The sequence below is a fragment of the Apteryx rowi genome, unplaced genomic scaffold, assembly GCF_003343035.1.
Source record: "Apteryx rowi isolate R43461 unplaced genomic scaffold, aptRow1 scaffold_197, whole genome shotgun sequence".
NCBI classification, from domain to species: domain Eukaryota; kingdom Metazoa; phylum Chordata; class Aves; order Apterygiformes; family Apterygidae; genus Apteryx; species Apteryx rowi.
The window spans coordinates 1479874-1492793 of record NW_020448274.1 but is presented as its reverse complement, the minus strand read 5'-3'; the positions used below and the strand labels follow the sequence as shown (position 1 = coordinate 1492793).

General features: G+C 40.8%; 1 protein-coding gene and 1 long non-coding RNA gene across 4 annotated transcripts in view; both read left to right on the top strand.

Annotated features, from left to right (window-relative positions):
• Positions 1-527: 527 nt before the first annotated feature.
• On the top strand, positions 528-12350 carry LOC112964630. Of its 2 annotated transcripts, none has more exons than XR_003253021.1 (4): positions 528-792; positions 4538-4633; positions 6308-6505; positions 10839-12350. It is a non-coding gene; the product is annotated as an uncharacterized LOC112964630 (long non-coding RNA). The 2 variants fall into 2 exon arrangements; XR_003253022.1 differs by lacking the exon at positions 528-792 and adding an exon at positions 2122-2522.
• Positions 12351-12509: 159 nt separating this feature from the next.
• The window catches only part of ZNF131 (zinc finger protein 131), a 17358-nt gene continuing 16947 nt past the window's right edge, over positions 12510-12920 (top strand). Inside the window, exon 1 of one of the 2 annotated variants that reach the window (XM_026062969.1) lies at positions 12510-12615. The gene's annotated coding sequence lies outside the window, so the exon portion shown is untranslated. The remainder of the gene's footprint in view (positions 12616-12920) is intronic. The other variant, XM_026062963.1, reaches the window with a different exon arrangement.

Below are 12920 nucleotides of genomic sequence, written 5' to 3'. Positions count from 1 at the left end.
AACACGGTGGTAACCACAGCGCGAGGGGGAAGGTTCTTCTGTGTTTATAAACATGCTGAGCTAGCAGTTTCTTTCTCCTTTCTCTGATATTTGCCTGGAGAAGAGAATGGCATACCCTGTCCGGGAGCATGTGCAGAGCGAAACTCCTTTTGCACAGCTGTTCCTGATTATGTCAGCTGGCTTTAAAACTTTTGGGAGAGCCTGCCAGTTTGTCAGCTTATGTTGAAGGTTAAAGTCCAGATTTCCAGCTATTTAAATCAATGTAGCTACATGAAAGCCATGAAGCTCTACCAACTGGCAACAACCATTTAACTCTTTATACTATTCTACTAGGTTTTCTTACCCCCGTCATCACAGAAGTATCTGAGAACATTCTCGTCAAACTATTCTCTGATTCTCTCTCCTCAGTGGGACAGTTGTTTATGCATAGAGTGTTTCATTTTGATAGTAGTTTGCCTGAGCTTGATTTTCTTTAATGTGAATGTTTCATTTTGATAGTAGTTTGCCTGAGCTTGATTTTCTTTAATGTGAATGTTTATGTATGTTTATGGAGAAAGAAATGTTTAAAAACTTGGTGTGCCCTCAGAGTTTAAGGTGATGAAATCTATGTTGCTTAGCTCTGTGGCCTGAGTTTGAGAAATGGAACTGCTGACCTTGAGGTTTGTCCTGCAGAAGTCCTATGCTCAAGCTGATGGAAAGAAGGACGAAGAGCTGAAGCTTTATTCAGTAGTCTCTTAGGATGTAACACAGAAAGCAGAAACAGATGTTTGATTGGGACTAATGTTTTAAAAGGTATGATGTGCTCACAGTTGCTTATATTGTTAGGGAAACACTCTTGTATTCTCTGCCCTGTTGGGACCAAGCCCTCATATCTGTGATTATGTCCCTTACTGTTCCAAATGATAGATTTTTTGCTTGGCCTCATCCCTCAGGATAGGATATTGATTTTCAGTGCTAATAATGAGCTTTGCTGGAAATAATTGATATACATCGTGCCTATCAATTCCTAAATGACCACTGAAGCAGCCAAAAAGAGATTACGCAGGTACAGTTCTATTAAAAGGGAGAGGAATCAAATGCTGCTCAGTAGTGACTAGTCTGTTGCCAATATTGCAACACAGGTGGAGATAACATCAAATAAAGAGCAATATTTCAGTGACGTTTCTTTTGCTGCTGTGTATGGGGACGTGCACAAGGGTTGGTTAGCAAGTGCTGAGTCTATGAGCTCTCTGTATTACCACTGGGTGCTGCTGAGGCTGGCAGCTCCAAAGTACTGGAGAATGAAGGGCCCAAACAAAGTAAACTGAAGCAACTAACTTATGAAACAGCTACTTTGCTGTGAAAAGCACACTGAGGATAAAACTGCAGTTGTCACTACGAAAAAGTTAGTGTTTGCTTCCAGGTAGTATGCAGAGACACCTCCATACCCCCCTTATAGAGAGATGAGAAACAGCTGTTCTGTCTGTTAGCAACTATCAGTGTGCTAATAACTGTTGTTGTGCCTTTATAATATTAAAAATGAGACTTTGACCACATTTGTAGTGAAAACCACAGGCATCTTGCTTTATAACATTTACCCTACCTGAGATCATTATTCTGCCTCAAAATTTACTCAGGAAGAAAGTTCCTTGATCTCAAAGCAAGTGGTAAAGAATATTGTAATGTTGTCTCTGGGAGTAGATAGATCTAATTTAGTTGTTTTAGATATGTATGATGCCAAAATATGTTTAAACATCAGTCTGAAGCTTTACCCTTTTTGAGTGGGAAAAACTGCACTTCCACATTTTTTATGAACAGTAGAATAAAGAAATTAATAATTGTTAAATTACAATATAAAAGTCAGACCACTCCGTTTCTCATATTCATTCCCCTTGAACTAGTAGACTCATATAGCCCTTTCTCCTTAGCTTCTAAGAAGTAATTATCTTAAATCTTAATTTTGCTTCCCAGTGCGAGTATTTTATTAGTTGCTGAGTATGTTCCAATCTCACTGCAGGAGGAAGTTATCAACTCTAATTTGGGCAAGTCTTCAGTTTCAAACAATAATTTTTATAATTATAATCCTATTTCTACTCACTCTCTTTCTTAGTTAGGGGGAGTAATGGTGTTGGTGGAGATAATAGCACCCTTCCCTTCTTGTTGAACATAAACTAACCCCTTTTTTGACATGTTTCAATCAAACTTTCAAAGCATCGCAGCACAGAAATACCACTGCCCAGGAACTTTGGAAATTAACTGACGTTCAGTATTCCTGTAATCTTAATTGACAACACAGTGTTAACACAATTGGTAACACAAACGTACACATTTCTGAAAAACCTGAAATGGACTGGGAATTATGAGGCAATTCTACTCTGGTGAAGTCTGCTGTGGTGATCTGGAATGTGCAAATAATGAGAGGACAGAAGCAGAACAAGGATCCAGCCTTATTCAGGCGTGAGACCTTAGGACTTTGATAGCTGTTTCGCTCTTGTGCATGACAGATGTCACAAACGGGGAATTCAAAGTCCATTGGCCAGATCGTAAGTCTCTTCTTCTTACATATCCTCTGATTTTATAGCAGTATGTCAGTGTCAACTTAGTGAAGTAACTCATACTTTACACTGGAATGAATTACAGTAGAAACAGGCTGCCAGGGTTTATCAGTGCTTACATAGACAAGTTTCCATTTGTTTATGAGGCCTCAAACTCTTGGTTAAGTGCTGTAACTAAAGGGTAATTTAAGTGAAGTCTGAAGAGTTACATTAAGGTAAAGTATATTCAGCAAGATAATTGGAACCACAAGTTCATTAGTTAAAGTAACTSCAGAAAGAAGGATAGTGGTGCAATATTTGGTCTCGTGCTCCTATCATGTGAGATCCAGAGCAGCATGTGATAACCAGCTGCTACTTCTCAGAACTCAGAGAAAGCTGACATCCTCTTATACAGGCCCGGAGGTTGTTTCAGTGAACTCAGGAATGGCTGATACATGCAAATGCCTATTTAAATACAAAATGAGACTCTGATCTTTTAGATAAATTTTGTTTTGTTTTTCTGCTTGAAAATTCCATTATAATAATGAAATACCTTTCCCTACTTTAACCTACCTGTAGTACACTGTAATTACCAAGGGAAGTATTCTTTTCATCAGATATGTCCCGAGTCATAATCATTGCACAGATTACAAATGCAAACTGACCCTAGTTGCTGAAGACCTACATGTATTCTGGGTACCTTATTGGTTCTGTTTACTTTCAGCATTTACCCTGCAATATTTGTATCAACCTGCAAGTTGCACGTGTCACCTCAGTGGGGCCTGAGACCAATGGGTCATCTCATTATTTGAAGGAAGGACAAATTACTTGACTTTACACGGCAGGTGGTTAAAAAGAGGATCATTAAGATGATAGTTATAGGAAATGTTTTGTACTTTTGTGTACTTTAGTGTAGTTAGCAACACTTCCTAGTCCTGTGGTCTACAGAAAAAAGCTGCAAATTCCTTCAGTTTGGTCTGACTCTGCTTAGGCTCCTGGTGTTGTAGATAACAAGCCAGGAAGAAGCAAATGTAATAATGCAATGACCACAAAGCAAGGTATCTGTATAGATCTTCTTTATGGATCTCATATCCCACACAGTGATCAGTGATGCCTCTTTCTACAGGGATGATGCAATTGCACCTGGAATTCAGCAGGCAGCTTTAGGCTTTCCAGTGCCATACGCTGATCCAATGCATAACTAAAGCAATTAAAGATCTGACAAATAAATACAAAGAGAAAAGTAAGAGAAAAAAATCATAACTGCAATCCTGATTCTGCTGTATTCAGACAGTTCTCTTCACATTAACAGATCAGGTCTAAATAGAACCTAACTGTGACTGTAGCTTTAGAACTATAATCAGCAATGCATACAGTTCCCATCAAAGCCATTATGCCCAATAATTCTCCATGGGAAATGTGGAGGAGAGTGATTAATCAGCTAAATCCACAGCAGTTCGTTCCAGGTGACCTTAAAGGTCTCTTGCCAGAAGTACTTGTAAAGACAAGTTCTTGTTAATGATTTATAACAGGTCATCCAAGCATAGTTCACTGCACTGAACTCCAGACAAAGAATGGAAACTATGAGAGAAGCATAGCACAGGGACTCTGACAATCCGCAGTGAACCTTGCACAAAATTCAAGTGTGTTCTTGGTTATCTGTTGTAAAATACATGAAAACTAAAGTACAGACTGGATCCAGCTAATGAATAAGAGGGATTTGGTATGAAAAAGTTCTCTTGCAAGAACTGCTGAATTGTGATGAAAAACAGATGACATATTTTTAGTTACATTTCTTTTTGCAGTTCTATGTTGCTTGGTTTTCCTGAGAGTACAGTGGTGGCTGCAAACATCATGGCCTGCAACAGATGCTAAGAGAGCTTAGGGATAGATTCAGATAGCTGAGTGCAAGATGGAGCTTGTTTTACCTTAAATGGAGTTCCACAAACTAACTTCTCTTAAAACTGTGGCTTCAAATACATGACGTTGGAGGTTGATTGTCAAAGACACTTTTTTTTTTCCAGACAACACAGACCTGGGATGCTGAACTGTGAAAAAAATCTTGAGTGCCCTTCTTAAAACAAGAGTATACGAATACACCACCACCACCGTTAATGAAGGTATAACTGGCTGCTTCAACCATTTTGACTGCTCTGTCTGTCTTGGAAATCCAAAAGCAGCKGTCATTTTAGCATCAAAGCATTCTCAGTAGCAAATTACTTGCAAACTGCTTGAAACAATTTGCAGATGAAACACAAAAATAAATAGGTGTAAGTGACAGTTTTTACTCAACAAAGTATATATTACTACTGCAGGACACAGTCCACAAGCTGAGATTGATAGCCACCTACTCCCACCACAATGAAGTAAAAATTATTTTCACAAAAAAAAAGAGGCCTCCTAGTACCATGACAAACTCTGAAAATAAATGGCACAACCTTTCTCTGTAGATAAAGAAATACTGCAAAGCAATACTGACCTTCTGAGGACTGGGGGAAGAACTGAACTCTTTAATAAATATATTCTCTATAAAAGAAGAGGGAGAGCTGTGGTTATACATCCTGTTTGCAAAGATCAAAACATGAACAGACTTATCACCTCCTTCTGTTTTTTGAAGGGTTTGGGGAGTCTAGAAGAGCCAGATCTTCACCTGATTTAAATCAGAAAACATAATGTGAAATGAGAGGAGGATTTGCATCAGCTGTCTTACAGTAACACCTTTCCTATTGTCATCAGTGTCATTATTTAAAGAGTCAGCAATAGTGACTAGTGTTCAGGCTTTGTCTAGATTTGACTTCTGTTAACAAAGCTGTACAAGTTTTGCCTTCAGTAGGCAGTACTTTGTAAAAAGCTACAGTACCAGGTGTTGATATATAGCTACTTGGTATCTGCAACCTAAACTCAGAACGTAATGGGTATGCCAACTGGATAACTGCATACCTTCTAAAAGCGTTAAATATTTGTTGATTGAGTAGACTGGACTAGCTTTAATACCAGAGTGCATAATGTATCTTCTATTAATTCACCCAGTGGTGAAAAAATCTGATAGGAAGACAATCACTAGCTTCAGATTTCAAAGTTTTTGCTGTTCTTCTGAAGAGTTCACATTTTGCTGAAAGTGATAATTATTAAGTAACATACATTTCTTTGTGGACATGTTGAATATATGGAATATATACAACAGAAGTTCCCAAATCTATGATATTATAGTCCTATATTTTACTTTCCACTGATACAGTTCTTCAACATAACAATGAGAGTAAAGTAAAATTTTGACTATAGAATGTTATTTCTGTAATAGGTTGGCAATGGGCCAGCAAAGATGGGAGACCATTGTATGTGACAAACATATTATCTCTACCTTAACCATGACAGTCCTCCTATTTTTCCTATGTCTTTGGTCTCCTAGATTTTGGGTGGTCAAGGGGAAAAGCCAAAATAATAGCAGTAGAACTGTAAATGACATTCCAGAAGAAAGGCCACTGTTTGCAACATAGAGGAAATAACACAGTGTTTGAAGAGAAGAGGGGAAGAAAGAATAGAGAAGGAGATATGATGACTCTTTCCTGAGGACATCTTTGGAAGTCACCTGCACAAGCCATCACACTTCCTCACATCTCTCCACTCCAGATAACAAAGGCATGAAAAAAATTCCCTATGAAACTCACCTGCAGCCATTACTGGTTGCATCTGTGAAATTGCCTTTATTTTAAGTGGTTACCTGTGCTTGGCTGAACACATTGACTTGTCTGAGAATTCTTACATCAAAATGTCTTCATATCATCTTCTTCCAGTTCCAAAAGTATTGGCTCAACTTGTGGAACTTGAAAAGTGACTGAGTCGTAGTCCTGAGAAGAAATAGTCATCATGGCATGCCTGAACTTCTTTCCAGTCAACAGATGTTTGCATGGCTGCTCATTCATCTGTCCAGATCCATGAGGACTCTTGTAGCACTACAGGAAAGATGGATCCCAGTTTGGCATTTCACTACGGTAAGTCCTCATCTCTAGCTGACCTCCATTTTCTTTTTATTTTTCTGTCTGTCTCTTGGCAGAGAGACATGTTCAAAACATTTATTACTTACATATCAGGCATATAGCAGTCTTAAGTGTAGTTTTACTGGAATAGGATTTAAGGAGGCTGTAGCACTCCTAGTAGAGCCTGCAGTCAGCGTCTCGTAGTGGAACAGATGAGCAGCTCCTACACCCATCTTTAACCACCAGAGTTTTATGCAGCTGACCAAACTGTAAGCTGTATTTCCTCTGAACTTTGCTTGTCAGCAAAAATAAATAAATAAATAAATAAACAGAAGAAAAGAAGACAAACAAAATAGGGAGTTCTGCTGATCCTGCATCACGATCTTTGCCAGCTTTCCTGTGAGAGCTCAGGAAGAGGAAACAAAATATGAATGTGAAGTGAAAAAACTTGTAGCACTTTAAAAACCATGACAATAAAGCTGCAGAACATTCTCTCAATACTGCGAGCAGGTATTCTGATGGAGAGACAGATCAGAAAACTAAATGCATAAGTAATCCTGTGACTGCAATAATAGCAGTATTTAACAAGAAATACTTCTAAATTATATTTCCCCTTTCTTCACAACACATTGCTTGTAAATATTTTAATGATAAAATTGCTGATTATTTTTTAACACAGAGATGTGCCTAAAGTAAGTAAGTTACTAAATATATAATAAATGGGTCATGAAGGATTAAAGACACCAAGTTCTCCTGCAGCCAAATCTAGGGCTGTCTTCTGCATCTTTTGTTCAGGCAAATCATTGTGCCCTCAGTGGCTCAGGCTAAGGCTCTTTTTAGCACCTGTTTGAGGTTTACAGTGTGGATAGCAGGTGAGGATGATCTTAAAAACCTAAATGACAGGAGGGACAGAGGCCAGGGGTTCTTTCAAGAGCACATGTGCTGTGGTGGCCACTCCATCTGTGTAACTGCAAAGGGAGATGCCTTTGTAATCAGCACAAGTACAGTTAGCCACATAGCACACACAGGGTCTTGCACGGATGGAAGGCTGGGCTAGAAGGTAAAAAGTTCTTGAAGGAAAAAATCTTCCCCTTTATATTGGGAATGATTATTTCTAGTTTGCTTGCTTTCCCAGTTTTTATAGCTCTTAGTATTATCTTGTGTGTGGAACATTTCTGATTATGGTCTCTAGGTTCCAAAGTAAACTTTCATCTGTGATGAACATTTTAAGAATGTATCAGTCAGACATTATGTCTTCTCAGTGATAATATAGGCCATAGATCTACAGCTTTCTAATAAAATGATATGGTCTGAAAGAAGAAGGAATTTAAAATTAACTGTTAATGTTTCTACATGTATAATACATGGAACAGTAGAACTGATAGTGGAATAGGCCAAAACCTTTTCTGCCATTTTAGCTTTAAGCCTTTTCAGATCCTACAGATTTCCATGGATTATTAAAGAGACCTAGAAAAATCATCGCATTTCATGTCCTGACACACTGTGTTAACCTTTGTGTATCAAAAACACAAAACACTTTTGCAAATCAGGGTACAGATGATTTCCTTGTGAAAATCTGGGTTACTGTTGAAGATGTGTATCTATATGTAGAATGCCTTTATATACAATGTGTGTGTATGTTACTTCTACCTACAATGAACAATGCACACCCATACAAAAAATAGCATGGTATTTATTTACTGAAACAGTAGACCCATGTAACCTTTCTACATAAATATTCCTTAAGAGGGTTCCCAGACAAATACTGACCTAGCCAGGTCTGCTGGATTTACATTCTATGATAAAAGGAAAAACTACCAAAGTACTTAACACTTGCTTAAGCACTAAGTCATTATACAATTATTTTAGGCATGCTTCTCATGACTCTACAGAATCCAAATCAACAGAGTTTTTGAAACTTATAAGCACTTAAGTTTTTAGACTTGTTTCTTCTTCCAGAAAATTAGAATAATTTAAAAGAAAATACTTGGATAAAAAGGCTAGATTTTAATACTCCTCTCTTGCAGCATTCAACAAACACTGATCCCACTGATTTCACTAGTCAGCTGATTTTTGTGARGTTATGCCACAGCAGATCAGATTTGGCCTGGAGTTTGTAAGGCAGCAGAAAATACTGAGCAAAAAAATGCACATCCTGTACTAGCTGTGCATTTCCTCCAAAAACTTAAAGATAACCAAGGAACAAGCTGATATCTTTGTCTCACAGATGTACCATTTAAGGATTTTTAACATCAAACAATTCAGAGTTCAGCACATGACAGTTTTTAAGCGTTGCATTTTATAATTATCACTATCATCTTCACTATCATTAACTTATATCTTTCCTTCTCTCCTGAAATAGTTCACAGGATGAGGAGAATTAATAGAATGGTTCTCTATCACACTGGCTGAGGCACAACCACCTTAATTTTTCTTTAAAAAAAGTTGAACAGTCACTGGTACTGTTTCACTCTGTATGCTCATCAAAGGGGCTCTGTAGAAATGTTTTTCTCTTGCATAATAGCAGACATCTGGCTTGCTCTAGGCTTGACTGTACGAGCCACTGCACAATGGAGACGTGTTGAGTCTTCTGATACAGAAAAGATTTCCTACAAATGATTGATATCACTACACGGATGAGCAGTTGATTTTGTAAGACTTTTTTTATAAAAGAAGCCCGAAAAGACCCCATTATAGTTACCGGGATTCTGCACCTCTTTGGGTCAATCGCTCAGTCATAATGAGGGACAGTGTGCTGGTGACATACATCTGGGCATGCACAAGTGCACTAAAAAGCTTTCAAAACCATTTGGGTAGGCAGACAGGAACCTCCAGCAAGCTGGGTCTAGGTCACAGGCTGGTTGGTGGATAGCCTTCGGCTAGATAATCCAATGGTCCCTTTTGGCCTTCACTTAAAATCTGAATCGGCTGCTTTTGGAAAATGGTTTCTACTCAATGCTGCACATAAGCAGGTCTTCTTAATATTTGGTTTCACATCTGCATTTTATTAATTCCTTCATTTCTTCAGACAAGAGGGTTTTTTAGTAAAGAAGGGAAATGCGTAATTGACACTTTTCTGTGATTACTTTAGTATTCATGTTGCTCTCTGCTGCTCTATGCCACTCCCTGGGGGAGCCTGCACACACTCAGTCTGGCTGAACGGTCTCTGCCTTCTTCACCACTGCAGTAGCTGGAAGGAAACACCTATTCTTCCTATGCTTGCTATTATTCTCAGCTGAATGTTGTGTCCAGAAGTTTTATCAGGTTACCTTAATGAATACAGATTTCTCCAGAGTGCAGCTGAGGTGACTGTGGAAAAGGCAAGTGACATTTTATTAGGCAAAAAGCCGAGGGAGTTATTAGTCATAGAAATGGCTAATATGGATTGAATAGAAAGGATATGGATAAAGATCATTTGGATGCTACAAGTGGTTTGCTTAACAGTTTTTTCCTCACATAAATAAATGAACTATAGACCAGGTTATTTTGAGACTTAAAAATAAATTGTATTGGTTTGTAACACAACTCCCACAAATCCCAGAGGTAGTTCTGGGCAAACACTGCACCCATCTCTAAGAGAAGAAAAGCAGAATCTGAAAAGTTATAGATCAGCCAGTCTAATTTTATCATTGAAAAGCTTTCGGACAAATTATGAGTTGTCTGCTCCCATCTGACCTGCAACAGAACAATTAGAAGAGTAAAGCCATAGGCAAAAAGTAAAGAAATAAACACTATGAAAGATGTTGGGGGTGTCAGGGAAAAAAAGCAAATGGTCAGAAAAAAACATAAATTGATGAAAAATAAGCAAACCACCAACCTTGACTAGATAATGAGAAGGTGTTGGAATGGAAAGACTGAAAGACTGTTAATTGTTGTACAGTGTTTTGGTCCTACAGTGGTAACTTCACCATTATTTCAATTTGAATTACAAGCTATTCAAGATACAGTACTGCAACTAAAAATTAGAGTCATGATGGTTTAAAGTGAACCTTTATACTTATTAAATGCACAAGGCATCAACATTCCTAATGTACTCCCACATACTAGAAAGCAAGAATGGGTGTGGCAGACAACTCCTAGACCAAAAAGAATAGTCTAAACAGACCTGCTAATACAAAAAATAACTTTATTGCATTAGCAAATCCATTGAGCAATAACATGAGGAAATAAGAGGGACTTTAATCTTCTTTTTTATTACAAACCATCAGCATTGATAAAACTGGCAATCTTTCTGTATTACTGTATGATAAAACACTGAACAAACACTTAGGAATTTATGTATTAACAAAGACTATATAAAAACATTAAAATGAACTTGACTGAATCTTTATTTTATTTGTTATTGTAGGATTTCTGTGCTGACTGCTGCATCAACTTCACAGGCATTTGCCCTTTTAATGGAGGAGGAACAGGGTGAAGAAAATCATGTAGATCTGGTGCTAGGGATAAAAGTGCTCAGAAAGTTCATAAAACAAGTTCATTAACAGCAATTATGTGGGTAAGCTCATAAGAACATGTAGCCATTGCATGTGGCAGCTCTTTTGTTGTTATGACTGACATAAAGTAATGGCTCTCAAAGGGATGATCATTGTGTTGGTTTTGACAAGTTAAATTATTCCGCTGGCTTATTTGGATGAGTAAGTTTTCATTTGGTGATAACACATGAAGTCCCTGCTGACTACGGATGCCCAGGAAGATTGGTGGCCTAGGAGAAAAATCCTAGTTTCATGTTGCCAACATTTGACATGACACTGGAGGGACTGGTTATAGTCAGTACTGGTGACTCACTGCTTTCTTTTCCTAAGGCATCTCAGCCAAATAAACCAGCAGTTCTGCTGGAGTTGCTAGATGCTGCTCAGCTATTTTCTTCTTCCTCAATTTAATGGATGAGTTGTGGGGAGCTCAGAGCTATACAGGACAGAGCCAGACCACAGAAAGGAACACTTAAAACTGCTGAGCAAAATGTCACTGCAGGATATGGTATATAGTGCAGACATTTTTGATGCTACCTAATGATACTCATTTTGAATACTGCTTAATTATAAAATAAAAACTACATGGTGTGTCTGTCTTACATATCTCTAAAAAAAAAAAAAAGATTGTTTCATAGAGGAGGGTTGGTCCAGTGAGGAGTAAGAGCTGAAAAGGAGGATCATGTGAGCGCTGATTCATGTTTTCGAAGGCTGGAGGCAAAAAGTATTCCCAGGCCCTGCTACGCTCTGATTTTCAGAGAACTATGGCAGATCCCACTAAGCAACATCCACACTGTCATAAAATGCAGTAACGTAACTTTCCAAAGCAGGTCTGGAAGCGCAGACACAAGCATTTTGCTTCCACAATCAAAATACACGTACATAAGAGGTTGGGGTTTTTTTGATCTTATGGTAAGGACAGTCGAGTATTGCAGCCCCTGTGATTACAGCGCTGATTTGCACAGGCTTGTTGGCTCCTTTATGAGACTGATGAAAGCAGACTTGAGATCTGGGAAAAACGGCAGTGTTTAATCTTATTTTAATAACGCATTTAATTGCATTTTTCTTTCATGTTCTGAACCCGGCGCTGCCCCCGCCCGGGGAGGAACATCGCGGGCCGCCTGCCCGCCGCTCCCGCCGCGCAGCACGGGGCAGCCGCCGCCTCCCCCCCCGCGCCGGGCGGCTCCGCGGGCCCGAACTGCGCCAAATGGCGACGTAGCCACCGGCTCCTGAAGCTCCGCCGCGCCGCACGAACACTCGCTGCTCCGCGGGGGGCGCCGGCGGCGCGGGTGCTGGTGCGAACCCTGGGGAAGCTACGCCCGGAGAGGCCCTCCCCAGCGAGCCGCCCGGCCGCGGCGGCGGCTCCCTACGGCAGCGCCGCCCCCAGCGGCCACCCCCGCCGCGCACCCTCAGCGGCGCCATGGCGCCTCCCCGAGACTACAACTCCCAGCATGCACCGGCCCGGCTAGTCCCGCCCTCCCGGCGCCCGCGCGTCCTGTTGTGTTAAAGGTGACGCGGCCGTCACTTCCGCCGCGTGGTGCAGGCCGGGAATGCGAGTCGCGATTGGCCGGCGCCCGCCCCGCTTTTCGGTGTGCTGGGGAGCAGGAAGCGGCAACGGCAGAGCCGGCGCGGAGGGGCGAGGGGCTCCTCGCCGTAAGTACCTGGCGGAACCCCCTCCCCACGCCGGGGGCGAGCGCGCCGCCGGGGCGCGGCCCGGCCGGGAATTGAAAAGGGATCGATTTAATGCGCGCTTTGATGACGTAATAACGACTAACGAGCCGGCGGTGCCGCTGAGCGCACGGCTCGGGCCGGCTCCGGCCCAGTCCTCGCCTCGGGGGCGCCCCCTCGGGATACTCGCGCCTGCCGGCGGCCCCCCGCGCCGCTCCCGGAGCATCCGTGCCCCGCGGGCACTCGGCGCTCGCTAGGCCTTCCGCCTTCTCGCGCTCCCGGGACTCGGC